This window comes from Apodemus sylvaticus, chromosome 7 (assembly GCF_947179515.1).
Source record: "Apodemus sylvaticus chromosome 7, mApoSyl1.1, whole genome shotgun sequence".
In the NCBI taxonomy this organism is placed as follows: domain Eukaryota; kingdom Metazoa; phylum Chordata; class Mammalia; order Rodentia; family Muridae; genus Apodemus; species Apodemus sylvaticus.
Window position 1 is genome coordinate 37,458,235 of NC_067478.1, and position 13,563 is coordinate 37,471,797.

The following is a 13,563-nucleotide window of genomic DNA, read 5'->3' on the forward strand; positions in this document are numbered from 1 at the left end:
ACTCTGCCTCTTTTCTGTTCCCACTGTTCGTCATCAGTGCTTACCGTGAAGTCACCAACAGCATGCTCTGATGACATGGTTATGAAGCTGGAATCTCATTAATTTTGTGGCATTAGTTAACTCAGATCTCCATGCATCTTTCTCATTTTTAAAGCAAGATGCACTAGTTTGCATATTCAGTGTCTCCCAAAACCCCATGTATGAGATGGTTGGTCTCCTTTTGGCAATACTGGAAGGTGGTTGTACTTTTCCACTTTTATGACAAAGTACCCAAAGGGAAGCTATTAACGAAGTGTTTATTTTCCACTCCTGTTTTGAGGATATAATCTACCAATTAGGAGAAAGGGTGATGGAAAAAAATGGCTCCAGGACTGGCAGCAGGAGTGTGAGGCAATTGGTCCCTCACCTCAACAGTCAGGAATGAATGCTGCTGCCCAGTTAGCTTTCCATTGTTTTCAGATTTATTCTGTCTGAGACCCCCACTCCTCGGTGGTTGATGCCATTTATATTAGTGTTGATCTTCTCTACCTGTTCAAGTTTTCTGGAAACATCCTCAGAGTTACACCTATATCTCACATATACACCCATATCTATATCCCATATTTATATCATTCTATATACTACCAAGTTGACAATGACCATTTGCCAGCCCATGGTAGAAATTTTAAGAAGCAGCCAACCAGGCCTTCAGGTCAGTGGAGGGACACTCTTAGAGTCTCTGGGTCTCTGGTTCTTTCTCTTCTATTTCATTTCCTGGCCATGAGGGGATTAATTTGGCTCTGTTATACACTTCCAACATAACCCCCAGCCTTACCACAGGCCCAGCACAATGCAGAAATCAGTTATGCACTAGAGCATTCAAGCCATGACCCAAAATTATTCTTTTTACAAAAGTTGATTATCTAAATCAGTGGTTCTCAACCTTCCTAATTCTGCATCCTTTTAATACAGTTCCTCATGTTATGATGATCCTCCAACTATAAAATTATTTTCACTGTTAATTCATAATTTTGCTAGTTATAAGTCACAATGTAAATATTTTTTCAGATATAGGTTTGTCAATGGGGTGTCAACTCACAAGTTGAAAACAACTTATCTAAATTCTCTTGTTATTGTGATGAACTTTAACACAGAAGATTTAAACTACAGGTCTACAGAGATGGCTCAGCAATTAACAGCACTGACTGCTTTTCCAGAGGTCCTGAGTTCAATTAACAGCAACCACACAGTGGCTCACAACAATCTGTAATGAGATCTAGTGCCCTCTTCTGGTGTGTCTGAAGACAGCTACAGTGTACTTTATTGGGTTTATTTATTTACTAATTTATTTATGATGAAATAAATGAGCCTTTAAAAAAAAGATTAAAAAGACATACCAAAATCATTTAGAAAATGACATTCATCTAGTAACCTTAAAAACTTAATTCCGAGCCAGGCATGGTGGTGCCCGCCTATAGTCCTAGCACTTGGGAGGCAGAGGCAGGCCGATTTCTGAGCTCAAGGTTAACCTGGTCTATTGAGTGACTTCCAGGACAGCCAGGACTATACAGAGAAACCCTGTCTCAAAACAACAACAATAACAACAACAACAACAAACAAAAAAAAAACCCAAAAAACAAAACAAAGCAAAACAAAAAAAAACTAATAATGTGACTGTGTATATGGCTCAGTAAAGCATTTTCTTTGCAAGCCCATGTACCCAAGATCGATTCATTCCCAGAACCACATAAAAAATGAAAGATGTTCGTTGTGGCACATGGTTATAGTTTCAGAGCTGGGAGCTGGAGGATCTCCTTGTGCTCAGCCAGGCTAGCCTCATTTGTGAGCTCCAGATCAGTAAGAGACCCTTTCTCAAAGGAAAAAAAATGGTGTTCGTGGGACAACACTTAAGGCTGTCCTTCATCTTCCACATACATGTGCATACATGAGCAGGGCTGCTTGGTTTCACCTGCATAGTCTGTCCTCCAAGGTCCCTTCAGAGGTGCCCCTGACACCTGGGTTGGAGTTAGGGTGAGGTCAATGCCACTCCTAGCCACCAACCATCTGTGCCAAGAAACTACGTTGGAAGTTGGAGGAGACCTCAAAACCAATTGCTGTTGTTCCTTTGAATTCTGGTGCCACTCCCACTCCACATCAAGCTGAGTGGGTCGCCAGACTTGGAATACACAGGTGGTGTGGAGCCCGCTGGAGTGAGCACAGAACCGAATAGGCACTTGGAAGGCGATCACCATGCCCCGGAATGCCCTGGAGGAAAAGACCACTGAGCACACCTCCAAGCATTGCTCCAGGAAAGGCTACGCCCCATGTGTTCTTCTGTCTAATCAGTGCTAGAGAGAGAGGCAGCCTTGTTTTCCCTCCACTGAAGGTATAATGGGAGCTGCTTGGAAAGCTGAGCATTCCTTCTTTTCTGTAGGTGTTTGGTTTAAGCGCCTGGATGACCAACCGAAATGTGGGCATGCAGAGTGAATTTAGAGGCTCCGGGTCTGTGGAGCAGGGTACCCATGGAAACTTCCTAGGGGAAATGTGCACCAGCAAAAGAGATTTCAGGATTGAAGCATAGGCCTTGGGGAGATTGGGACTGGACAGCCTGGTTGAAGGCTGCTTGCTTTCTGGTTCCTTGGTCGCACCTTGGGTGGGTTCTTACACAGCAGGATTTGCAGAAAATTATTCTAGGCCTTTTGTGCTATTCAGAAGGTACTGGTGACACACAAGAGAAACCCGATTATATTCACAAGGATCCTCTCACCTGAACAATGGCGACATCATTCCTTGCATGGTTGAAACAGTTGCAAAACGATGCCCATGTAAGGGTGATATAGCATAGTTTTCTAATTGAAGTATTAGAGCAATAGGAAGTGGTGTGTGATTCTTAGAATTTGTTTCTTTTCCTTAGATGGAGGGGAGTCCATAGCATCCAAGAGAATTCGTAACAGAAAGTGACTTGATTAAAACCTGAGTCTTTTAAAAGGTGTGTAAGAAACCTAGATTTATATTTTTGTCAGAATACATTTTTACCATTGTGAAACAGAATCAGATTCCTGTAAATGTTTTCTGAAATAGTGCTGGTAAACCAAAGCCAACCAACTACTCTTGCCTTTTCAATTTGGAATGACTGTAGTGAATGCATAGGGTACAAATTAAAGTTGTGGGACATACCTGGTCTGAACTATATCCCGAAGTTGATGACCTGAAGACAGATACAGCTTCTGAGAGAAGACCATTTTGCTTAAGTGAAGTGGTCTTGTTTAGTCTTTTTATGCGGTTCATATTAATACTGTGTCATGGTACTTATTTCTTTCTGCCAGCAGGGAATGCCAACTCATTGGGATGCTTATGGCCTGTAAAGATTCTAGAGCAGGAGTGCATGTGAGTGCTGCTCTGTTTTGCATTCTGGTCAAAATTTTTTTTGTTTGTTTTAAAGATTTATTTATTATTATATGTAAGTACACTGAAGCTATCTTCAGCCCCACCAGAAGAGGGCATCAGATCTGTGTAAGGATGGCTGTGAGTCACCATGTGGTTGCTGGTGTTTGAACTCAGGACCTTTGGAAGAGCAGTTGGTGCTTTTCCCCACTGAGACATCTTTCCAGCCCTGTAGTTAATGAAGTTGATCTAGTCTATGATGATTCTATCCCGAACCTGAATTCCTGTTGAAAAAAGCACAATTATGGATGCATCTTCTGAGACGGACCATTACAAAGGTCTGTTGTGTTCTGTTTTAATTTTGGCAGTAATGTAATGCCTGTGATTCTTTGTATTTTATTTTTAGAACCAGTGACACAAGACTTGAGAATGAAAACCAGATGTGGTAAACATCCAGAAAAGGAACAGACAAGAAGAAAATGTACAGTATTAGTCCTGGGATGTTTGAGATAGGATCTCCATGGCCCTGGCTGTCCCTGTTAATCTGTCTAGTGATCAGGACAGCATCTGGTATGGCCTGCAGAGTTGACTCTTGCATTTTTTGTGGGCTGTATGTAAATGGATTGTTTTTCCAATCCATTGACAGTGTTCTGTTCTGTGAAGGTTGTGGTGAGCTGACACAGCTGTACTGACTGAGCAGAGTGAATGAAATCACGACCTTAAAGCAGTAGGTCACCATCTCAGTGATTGTAAACTTGATCAGGATCTATTTCCTTAGGCATCCACAGTGGATATTTGGGAGTGCTGCAACCAACATCCAGTTGCAGATATTTCTCCAATTCAGTTTTTGTCAGAAGACTAACCAGAGTGCCTTGGTACATGTTCCATGTCCATGGTAATTGAGTTTTCAGAGTTAGGGTGCTAAGTGCACTAATGTCAGTCTCCTAACTACCATGATTGTACACATTATCAGGTTTCCCTGTGAAATTGTCAAACAATGATTTCATCACATTTGTCCAGCCCTCCCTACTCCTTTCTTAATTTTAAGACAGGGTTTCTCTTTGACTGGTTTGTCTTTATTCCACCTGCCTCTGCTTCCCAAGTCCTAAGACTAAATGGGCTTTACTTTCTAAATTACTAACTGCTGCATACTTACATTTTACTTTGTGATAGTTAACAAGGGTTAAACTTGTTTTTTTTTTTTTTTGTTTTTGTTTTTTTGTCAACAGTATCTCAAAATTGTTCTGATACTCAACTATAGAGATAGCCTCAGTTTAGATTAAAGAAAAAACCACCATGCATACCCTTAGAATATGGTAAAATTGCCTGACTTCAATTCTTTGCTAGCCTGTACACTGGTTATGGATAAATTCTTCTAGTATGCTGTTGCTTTGTGGTAACACTTTTCAAGACAGTTCTCAGTATCCCTGACTATCTGAACTCTGGACTAGGCTGATCTTGAACTCGATCCTCCTGCCTCCCAAATGCTTGGTTTAAAAGCATGTCAGCCCACCCCTCTACCTAGTTGATCATTAAATTCAAGGTCTTCAAATGAATTTTCACACTAAGCAGGAGGAATCTAGTTTGAGTTTTTTCCCCCATACATGTTAAGTTTTCCTGGTACCATTGGTGAACACTTGCTACATTTGAAAAATGAGTTTTCTGTAAATACGTAATTCTTGATGGGTTCTCTACTTTGTGTGCAGTTGAATGTCTAGTCGGGTAGCTTATTTTTTTAGGATGTTAGGATTCCATTTGATACTGTGCTTTTTTTTTTTTTTTTAATTTTGCCTTATTCCTATGTTCTGCTCTGCTGAATCACATGTTATTTGTTGTATGTCACTTTTTTTACTTGAGGAAATATTAATCTCCCTTTTGATTTCATTCTTGGTTCTTTGGCTATTCAAGAGTAACTGAATTTCCATGGAAAGTGAAGACTAAGGTAGGAAGATCACGTGAAACCAGTCAAAGGTTAATTAATTGATAAATTTCGTAGACCCTGAACACAGCTTTAGTTTCAGTAGAAGTAGATGGATCTTGGCTTTCCAAGGCCAGTCTACAGGGCAGGTTTCAGGACAGGGCTACACAGGGAAACACATGTTGGGTTGTGACGAGGAAATGAAAGGCTTGTTGACCTTTAATCAAGCTGACAAAGGTAAAAGTGAGCCAGGGTTAGGAACTAAAATTGTTTTAACACTTAATCAAATTCTTTTTCTTTTCTCTTATGTTTTCTTGTTATTTATATATTTTTTAGACAGTAGTTCTCTGTTTATCCCTGTTTGTCCAAGAATTCTGTAGACCAGGCTGCCCTTAAACTCAGATCCCCCTCTTCCCAAGTGCTGGGATTAAAAGAATGTGTCACCACAGCTCAGCCCTCTAATTTTCACTCTAATTCAAGGTCTTAATGCTTAGCCATTTATTCTATAGTTTTAGTAATTAGTAGGAGGAATCAAGTTTGTTTTCCCCCTGTAGATGTTATTTTCCTGCTGTTATTGATGAGATGGAGTTAATTTCTTCACAAGAAATCTTGCTACCTTTGAAAAATAAGTTGGCTGTACATATGCAGGTCTTTATGCAGTTCTGTACCATGTTTGAGTTCAGTTGAATGTCTAGTCAGGTAGTCTCTAGCTTATTTTTACAATGACAACCACAGTCTCTTGGTTTGAGTTGTTATTTACTTATTCCTATTTCTTTAGGATGTTAAAAAGGTTTTCATTTGAAACTCTGCAGCTTTTTGGCTTTGTGTTTCTATGTGTATGTTGATTTCTGTGAGCTCTAGTACTGCTTTTGCTGTATCACATGTTATTTGTTGTTTCCTTTTTATTTATTTGAAGAAATATGAATTTCCTTTTGATTTCATCCTTGATTCATTGGCTATTCAAGAGTAACTGAGGACTGGAGACATGGCTTCAGCTTTTTAATAGCACTGACTGCTCTTCCAGAGTTCCTGAGTTCAATTCCCAGCAATGACCATAATGGCTTACAACCATCTTTAATGGGTTTTGATACCTTCTTCTCGTGTGTCTGAAGATTACTACAGTGTACTCATATATAGAAAATGAATAAGTACATTTTTGAAAAATGAGAAGTAACTGAATTTCCATGGAAAATGGGGGATACCACTCAGGAAGCAGGAAGATCACTTGAGCCCAGTCAAAGTTCCTTAACTGGTAAATCTCATAGACCCAGAACAGGGTCAGATGATGTAAATTATTTGAAAAACAAAACTGGTGTGGCACACATCTTTAGCCTCAGCAGAGGCAGGTGGTCCTCTGAGCTCTAAGGCCAGTCTACAGAGCAAGCTTCAGGACAGAACTACTCAGAGAAACCCGTTAGAATGGTTGTCTAAGAAATTTAAGGTTTGTTGATCTTTTATTCAAGCTGGCAACAGTTAAAAGCAAAGCAGTCTTGTGAAATGGTTTGAGCTTTAAGCCGCTGACCTCTTTCTGCAGTTCCTTCTGCTTATTTCCTTGCCTTCTGATGTGTGTTTTAATATATTTGTTTTATATAGTCCAAGTTATTATGTATTTTATTATTAAAGAGTACTAGTCTGCTAAGGAGCACAGAGATAAACCATGTCTCTATTTTCTTCGTAAATATATGTCCAGGATACTGAATAAAACCAAAAGAAACCTTACAGAAATAGAAAACACAAGTGAAGATTTTCTATATTGGTTGATTACTTTGGAAGAACACCTCACTGTTTAGACCTGCAGCTCACTTGGACCAAGCTGGCCTTAGGATTTTATGGCAATCCTGCTTCCCAACCGTAGATTATAGGTAGGTGTCACCATGCCAGCCAGAGAAGCCTTCCTATTAAAGGATTAAACAGATGGATTCCAAACCAGTTGAACTTTAGGAAGCATACAACTAGGCTTAAGGGACTGCATGAATAAAGCATGGTATGGTTTCAGATGTATTTGTGATACAATGGGATCTTGGTATTAATGGGATGGGAAAATGGAAAGCAAGATAAAGATGTATGCTAAGTAAATTGTAGTTTCTGAGCAGATGGGTTCAAATTGTAATGCATTTTCAGTAAGAAACTCTGATGAGAATTTGATGTGTTCATTATGCATTGAAGGAGGAACGTGGTCAGTTTTATAGGGAAGGGATTAGGGGTGTTATGTGTATGTATGCAATTGCCCTTTTAGGCCAGAAGTGGGTGTTGGATCTGATGCTAGATTTCAGCTGCTATGAGGGAGCTGGGTCCTGAAAGCAGTAAGCACATTTAACTTACTTGTACTTGGGGAGCCAACTTAACAATGATTGGGGAGCCATTCCCATCATTGACCTGGACATGAGACAAGTCCATACAAGGCATAGTTTTAGTGGGAAATTAGTTTCCATTCAATTTACTAACTCAAACCTTTTAATATGCACTGGATGCCACTTTTGACTAATCCTCCTAATTTACAAGTCTGACTGAATAATTCTTTTTGTTAATAAAGGGCTTATACTAGTTATCATCCCTGACCTCTAGCGTGTTAAGGAACTTACCTGAGAGTTCAATAGAGACTCAAGTCTTAAAAAAATTGGGGTGGGGGTCTGGGGCTGGAGAGATGGCTGCAGTTCAAAGAACCTGGGTATTGACAGTGCACACCTTTAATCCAGGTATTCTTGGTTCCAGCCTCACACAGTCCCTCCCCCTAACACCACTCACTTCATATGAGAGGGTGAAGATTCTCCCATTCTTAATATCCCAGAGATGGTTCAGTGTCACACCAACTCCAGTGTCATCTTTGTGACATGACATTAGTCATCACAGCAGATGGGAGATATGTGTCCTTTGGGGCTAGGTTTCCTGGACACCTCTGGCAGAGTGCCCACCCCTGGCCTCGAGAAGGGTCTTGATGTGCTCCAAAGGCAATGCGCCCTGAGTTTTGGGTTCTGCACTGTGTCTTTCTTCGCATTATTCTTATTTTTTTATATAGCACAATCCCAGCAACAAGTTGGTTAATTGATAAAGGAGGATTTGATGTTCCAGTAGAAGGAAAAGAGGATGTGGTGATTATGCCTCCTGTTCCCAGTCCTGAACTCAGTGAACTCAAGATGAACCTTAGTGAAAGAAGACTTTGCAACATTTCTCATTAGGGCCCCCCTTTATTACTAGCCTTAGCAAAAGTAGTAAGAAAAGAAAAGGAGACATTAGTGGATGTTATGAATAGGTTACAACAGGAAGAACACAGTATGGGAAAATAGAGGACTACTGATGAGCCATTGCCTTATCCAGGTGCTTATGATAAAGAAGGCAACAGATGGGTAAAAATATTGGAGGACAAAAGGTCATATATTATTTCTTAAATTATATGGATAGATTAGCTCAAGCCAGACCACCTTAGTATTTGTTGTCCAAGGCAGTACAGAGAGCTCGTGTAAAGAAAGTGTATTCATTTCTAAGATATTCTGAATTTTGGTGGCAGTACGTAGGAATGGGTAGAAAAAGGTTTATGACATACAAATTGGCCTGAATGTATAGGTTCTTCTATTGATTAATAATGAAACTTCAGTGAATAACCACAAGTTAGATTCTAAAGCCACATGTCTTAAGAATCATGACCATAGTCTGCTTTTGACCATGGATCACAGGGCAAGAGTTCCTATGGGCACCATGCCATGTCTACTTACTGTTCCAATTAAGATGGAAATGTACCTTGCTTAGTAACTGTTTGAGTGTTCCTGGAGGTGTGCCAACCTTGATCTGTTCCTTGTTGCTGTATTATAAAAATGACTTGCTAATAAGTAAAGTTGTAGCAGATTCAAACCACGTCTGGTGTGTCTGTCTGGCATTACCTCGCTGCACCTGTGCCCTCCTGAGTACCAAAGCCCTGGTTCTCCCATGGTCATCACTTCCGTGGCTGGGACAGTCTGTGGCAGGTGGCACCTCAATAGGGACTCTTTGGAGAGATAATGTCTTTCCCCTCTTTTCCTTTTATTTTTTTTTTAAAAAAAAAGGTAATGGGTCAGCTCTTGCCAAGAATCTGCAGGTCTGCCGATAAAGGATCATTGGTTAAGTGCAAGTAATGGTGAGGTAATATGGCACAATCTGAGTCAAAGCAGGAATGAATGTCCCTTTCGGTTTTTAAACATATGATAGCCAGTAAAGGTTTAAAGGTCTTGATACTTATGTGGCTCAAACAAGGCATAAATAGAATGATGCCTCCTTCAGAAGGTACTGGGATACTTCTTAAGCAATTAGCTTGGTAAAATGCAAACACTTTGTGTCAAGACCTTACAAGGCCCATTTGAAAGACAGGAACAGTGCAGGACTTCATAAAAGCCTGAGTAGATGCCTCACGAGCCGTAGTGCAAGGAATGGCCTACGCTTCAGGTATGAAAGGTCAGAAGTTCAGCACCTGGGTTAAGCAAACATATGGATGAGGAAGAAATTCCTCTGACCTCACTTGTTATAAGTGTGGAAAGAAAGGACATATGCCAAGACAGTGTCCTGGAGAAAATAGTGGGGGTAACAAGAAAAGAGGACCTCTTCCAGGAGTGTGCTCTCGATGCTGGAAAAGCAAGCATTGGAAACATGAATGTAAATCCAAGATGCACAAGGATGGAACACCCCTTACAGGGGAGAAGAGGGAGGAAAACTCAAAAAATTAGGTCAGGGGCAACCTCTCAGCCCCGAAGTTGAAAGAGAGGACTGAGATAACACTACTAAACAAAAGTGTGCCCTCAACCCTGAGGCACCAGAATTTACTATTCATGATCTGCCTAAAGCTACTCGCAGGTAGTGCTGGGTTAGATCTAGCTTCCTACAAGGATGTCATTCTGTCATCCTGGGAAGGAGTTACCTAAATCCCAACCTTGGTGATAGGAACATAACCACAAGGAATAGTGGGACTTATAATTGGGCATAGTTAAAACTATAAAAGGAATTTTGAAGTATTGCCAGGAGTGATTGATGGAGACAGCACCAGAGACATAAATGCGATAAGACCTTTGAAGGAAACAGTACAGATACATAAAGGACAGAGAATAGCACAACATCTCTTGTTGCCATATCTTAAATTACCTAACCCTGTGTTAAAAGCAAATAAGGGGACAAGGACAGTTTGGATCTACTGTTGTAGTAGCCTGGGTCCAAGATATTGGGGCCCAGAGACCTTTTAAGATGGTAAGGATTAATGGAAGATTGCTTCAGGGTCTCTTAGACACTGGAGCTGATGGAACCTGCATAGCAGGAAAAGATTGACCTTCTGCTTGGTTTTGTCAGAGGACTTCCTCTTCCTTGTTAGGATTGGGAATGGCCTCGAATGTAGCTCAGAGTTCCAACCTCCTTAGATGGGAGTTTGAAGGTAAAACAGGAATGATTCAGCCTTATTCCTTTCCCTCTCTTCCTTTCTCTTTATGGGGAAGAGACATTATGGAAGACATGGATCTTAAATTGGTATCATCTGATAATTTGAATGATTAGCATTTTTCATAGGGGTCACTGGGAGCTTGCTACATGCAGATAAAATAAGGTGGAAATCAGAAGAGCCTGTGTGGCTCAATCAGTGGCCCCTGACAGAAGAAAAAATACAGGCTATAGAACAATTGGTGCAAGAACAATTAGACAAAGGATGTACAGAGCCATATTGGGGCAGTCATGCACATGGTTTGAATTTGATGTTGGTCAAGGACAATCACTGGCTTCCAGCAGGAATTTGCCCTGAGGACATAATAGGGAAGTAGGTTAAAGAAGGAATTTTTATCCTAGGGTAGAGAAGCTCAGTGAAGGTTAAGCTCATTGTTCCTCCAGGTCTAGGAATTCCTGAATTAAGCAGGTGACCCACCCAGCTGCCGGAACTCAGCCCAGAGTCTGGGGGAAAGGGTTTGCCCTGTTAAAAGGTCTGACCGACATTTAAATTTTGGCCTTGATCAGGGAAACATTGTCCTGGCCCTCCTTTCTTTTCACCCCTCCCTCATCCATCCCTCAGCTTCTGCTCCAGCAACCCAGTTCATAATAGCTGCATGCAGCTATAGAATACAACAAATGGATATATTGAAGAAAGCACTAGCCCTTGAAATACACTAATCTTTGTGATAAAGAGAAAAATCAGGGAAATGGAGACTGTTAGAAGATCTGAGAGCAGTTAATGCAACTATGATAGATATGGGTTCTCTGCAGCCAGGACTTCCCTCTCCTGTGGCAGTGCCTAAAGCTTGGAATATAATCGTAATTGATTTACAAGAATGCTTTTTTTACCATAAAATTACATCCTGAGGACTGTAAAAGGTTTGCATTTAGTGTTCCATCAGTTAATCTAAGAAGACTATATAGAAGATTGTCCTGACCCACAGGACAGTCAACAGGGTCCCTGGACCACCTAGGAGAGGATGAGAGATGAGAGAGACAGACAGCAAGATAATATTCTGATCAAGCTGTCAAACTTTATTGTTTTACCCTCTGCAATATAAAAGAAAGCAAGCAAGATGTAGGGAAGGAGTATGAGGGGACAAACATTGTCTCTGGGGAACAGCCTCTCAAGGGCGCACGCAGTGTCTCTAAACATTGTCTCTAGGAAGTAGGAATCTTCTCTCAGAATCTCATGACAAAGCTGGCTTGGGCTTCAAGGAAGCTGGCAAACAAAAATGGTTCTGAGGAAGTGAAATGGAAAGAGATTGTTATAGTAACCTAACTGCAGGTGAGCTCTGCTTGTTCTAACCAACGTGAGCTCTATAACTGCTGACCAACTTGATATTTGCAAAGCTGAAAGCTAATATTTTTCCTTCTAAAGGCAGGCTTGAGTATGTAAGATGACTGAAAGGACCTTTTGAGATGTAAGTGAGAATGGCTCCTGGCAGAAGATATCATTGGAAAGTTCTCCCTCAGGGTATGAAAAATAGTTCTACATTGTGTCAAAAGTTTGTAGATCAGGCTTTAATCAAAGTTAGAGAACAATATTCAGATGTGTATTTGATTCATTACATGGATGATATATTGATAGCTCATCCTTCTAAGGAAATGACTGATCAGATTCTAGAATATACTATTGAATAACTGACAACATTTGGCCTAGTTATTGCTCCAGATAAAGTTCAAAAGAATAGACCTTTGAATTGTTTAGGACAATTAATATGTAATGATTTTATCAGTCCACAAAAGGTGTCTATAAGAATGGATAAATTACAAACACTAAGTGAATTTCAAAAATTATTGGAGACTATTAATTGGATAAAACCGTATTTAAAATTCACAACAGGAGAATTAAGTCCTCTGTTTCAGCTACTACAAGGGGAAGCTGATCCAAAATCCCTTTGTGTTATGACACTAGAATCTATTAAATCACTAGCTCTGGTAGAAGAACAATTAAATAAAGCAAGAGTGAAATAAATTTTATATAATAAGGAATGGGATTTAATTATATTTAGAACACCCTATACTCCCACTGGATGTCTATGGTAAGCAGGGATTTTGGAATGGATTCATTTACCTCATATGCAACCAAAGGTGCTGGCCTCCTATCCTTTTATATGCCCACTCTTTTGGGGGGGGTGGGATTTGGTTTTTTTAGAGACAGGGTTTCTCTGTATAGCCCTGGCTGTCCTGGAACTCACTCTGTAGACCAGGCTGGCTCGAACTCAAAAATCTGCCTGCCTCTGCCTCCCAGAGTTCTGGGATTTCAGGTGTGTGCCACCACACCCTGGCTATGTGCTCACTCTTGATCACTAAAGGAAGGATGAGGTCTAGAGAATTATTTCAGAAGGAAATGCATAATATCATTGTTCCTTACAATAAAAAACAGTTTGAAACATTGCTTATGGAGGATGAGAATTGGAGAACATCTTTGCAAGGGTACAGTGGTCAAATTAAATATCATTATCCAAGACATTCTTTGATAGAGTTTTTCAAAGAAACTGAGGTAATATTCCCTAATAAATGCTCTCTGCAGTCTTTGGAGTCTGCCCTATGCACTTTTAAAGATTGTTCCTGTAATGGAAAGTCTGTGGTATACATACCCGGACATCCACTTCTGATAGAGAAAGGAACCCAGACTTCTGCACAGCAAGCGTAAATTAGAGCGGTTTTACTTGCTTTACAAAATGTTACAAATTGCACCTTTATACAGAGTGTAAATATGTAGTGAACTTATTCCCAGATCTAGAGACTGTTTTTCTATTAGGACACTCCCATATCCTCGGGTTGCTCGAACAATTGCAGGGCCTGATTAGGGACCGGACAGAAAAGTTTTATGTGGGACATATTAG

The 13,563-nt window shown here is 40.4% G+C and overlaps 1 non-coding gene across 1 annotated transcript; it reads left to right on the forward strand.

Annotated features, from left to right (window-relative positions):
* Window positions 1-3,614: 3,614 nt before the first annotated feature.
* Window positions 3,615-3,687, forward strand: LOC127690308 (small nucleolar RNA SNORD50). The gene has a single exon (XR_007979036.1). It is a non-coding gene; the product is annotated as a small nucleolar RNA SNORD50 (small nucleolar RNA).
* Window positions 3,688-13,563: the final 9,876 nt, after the last annotated feature.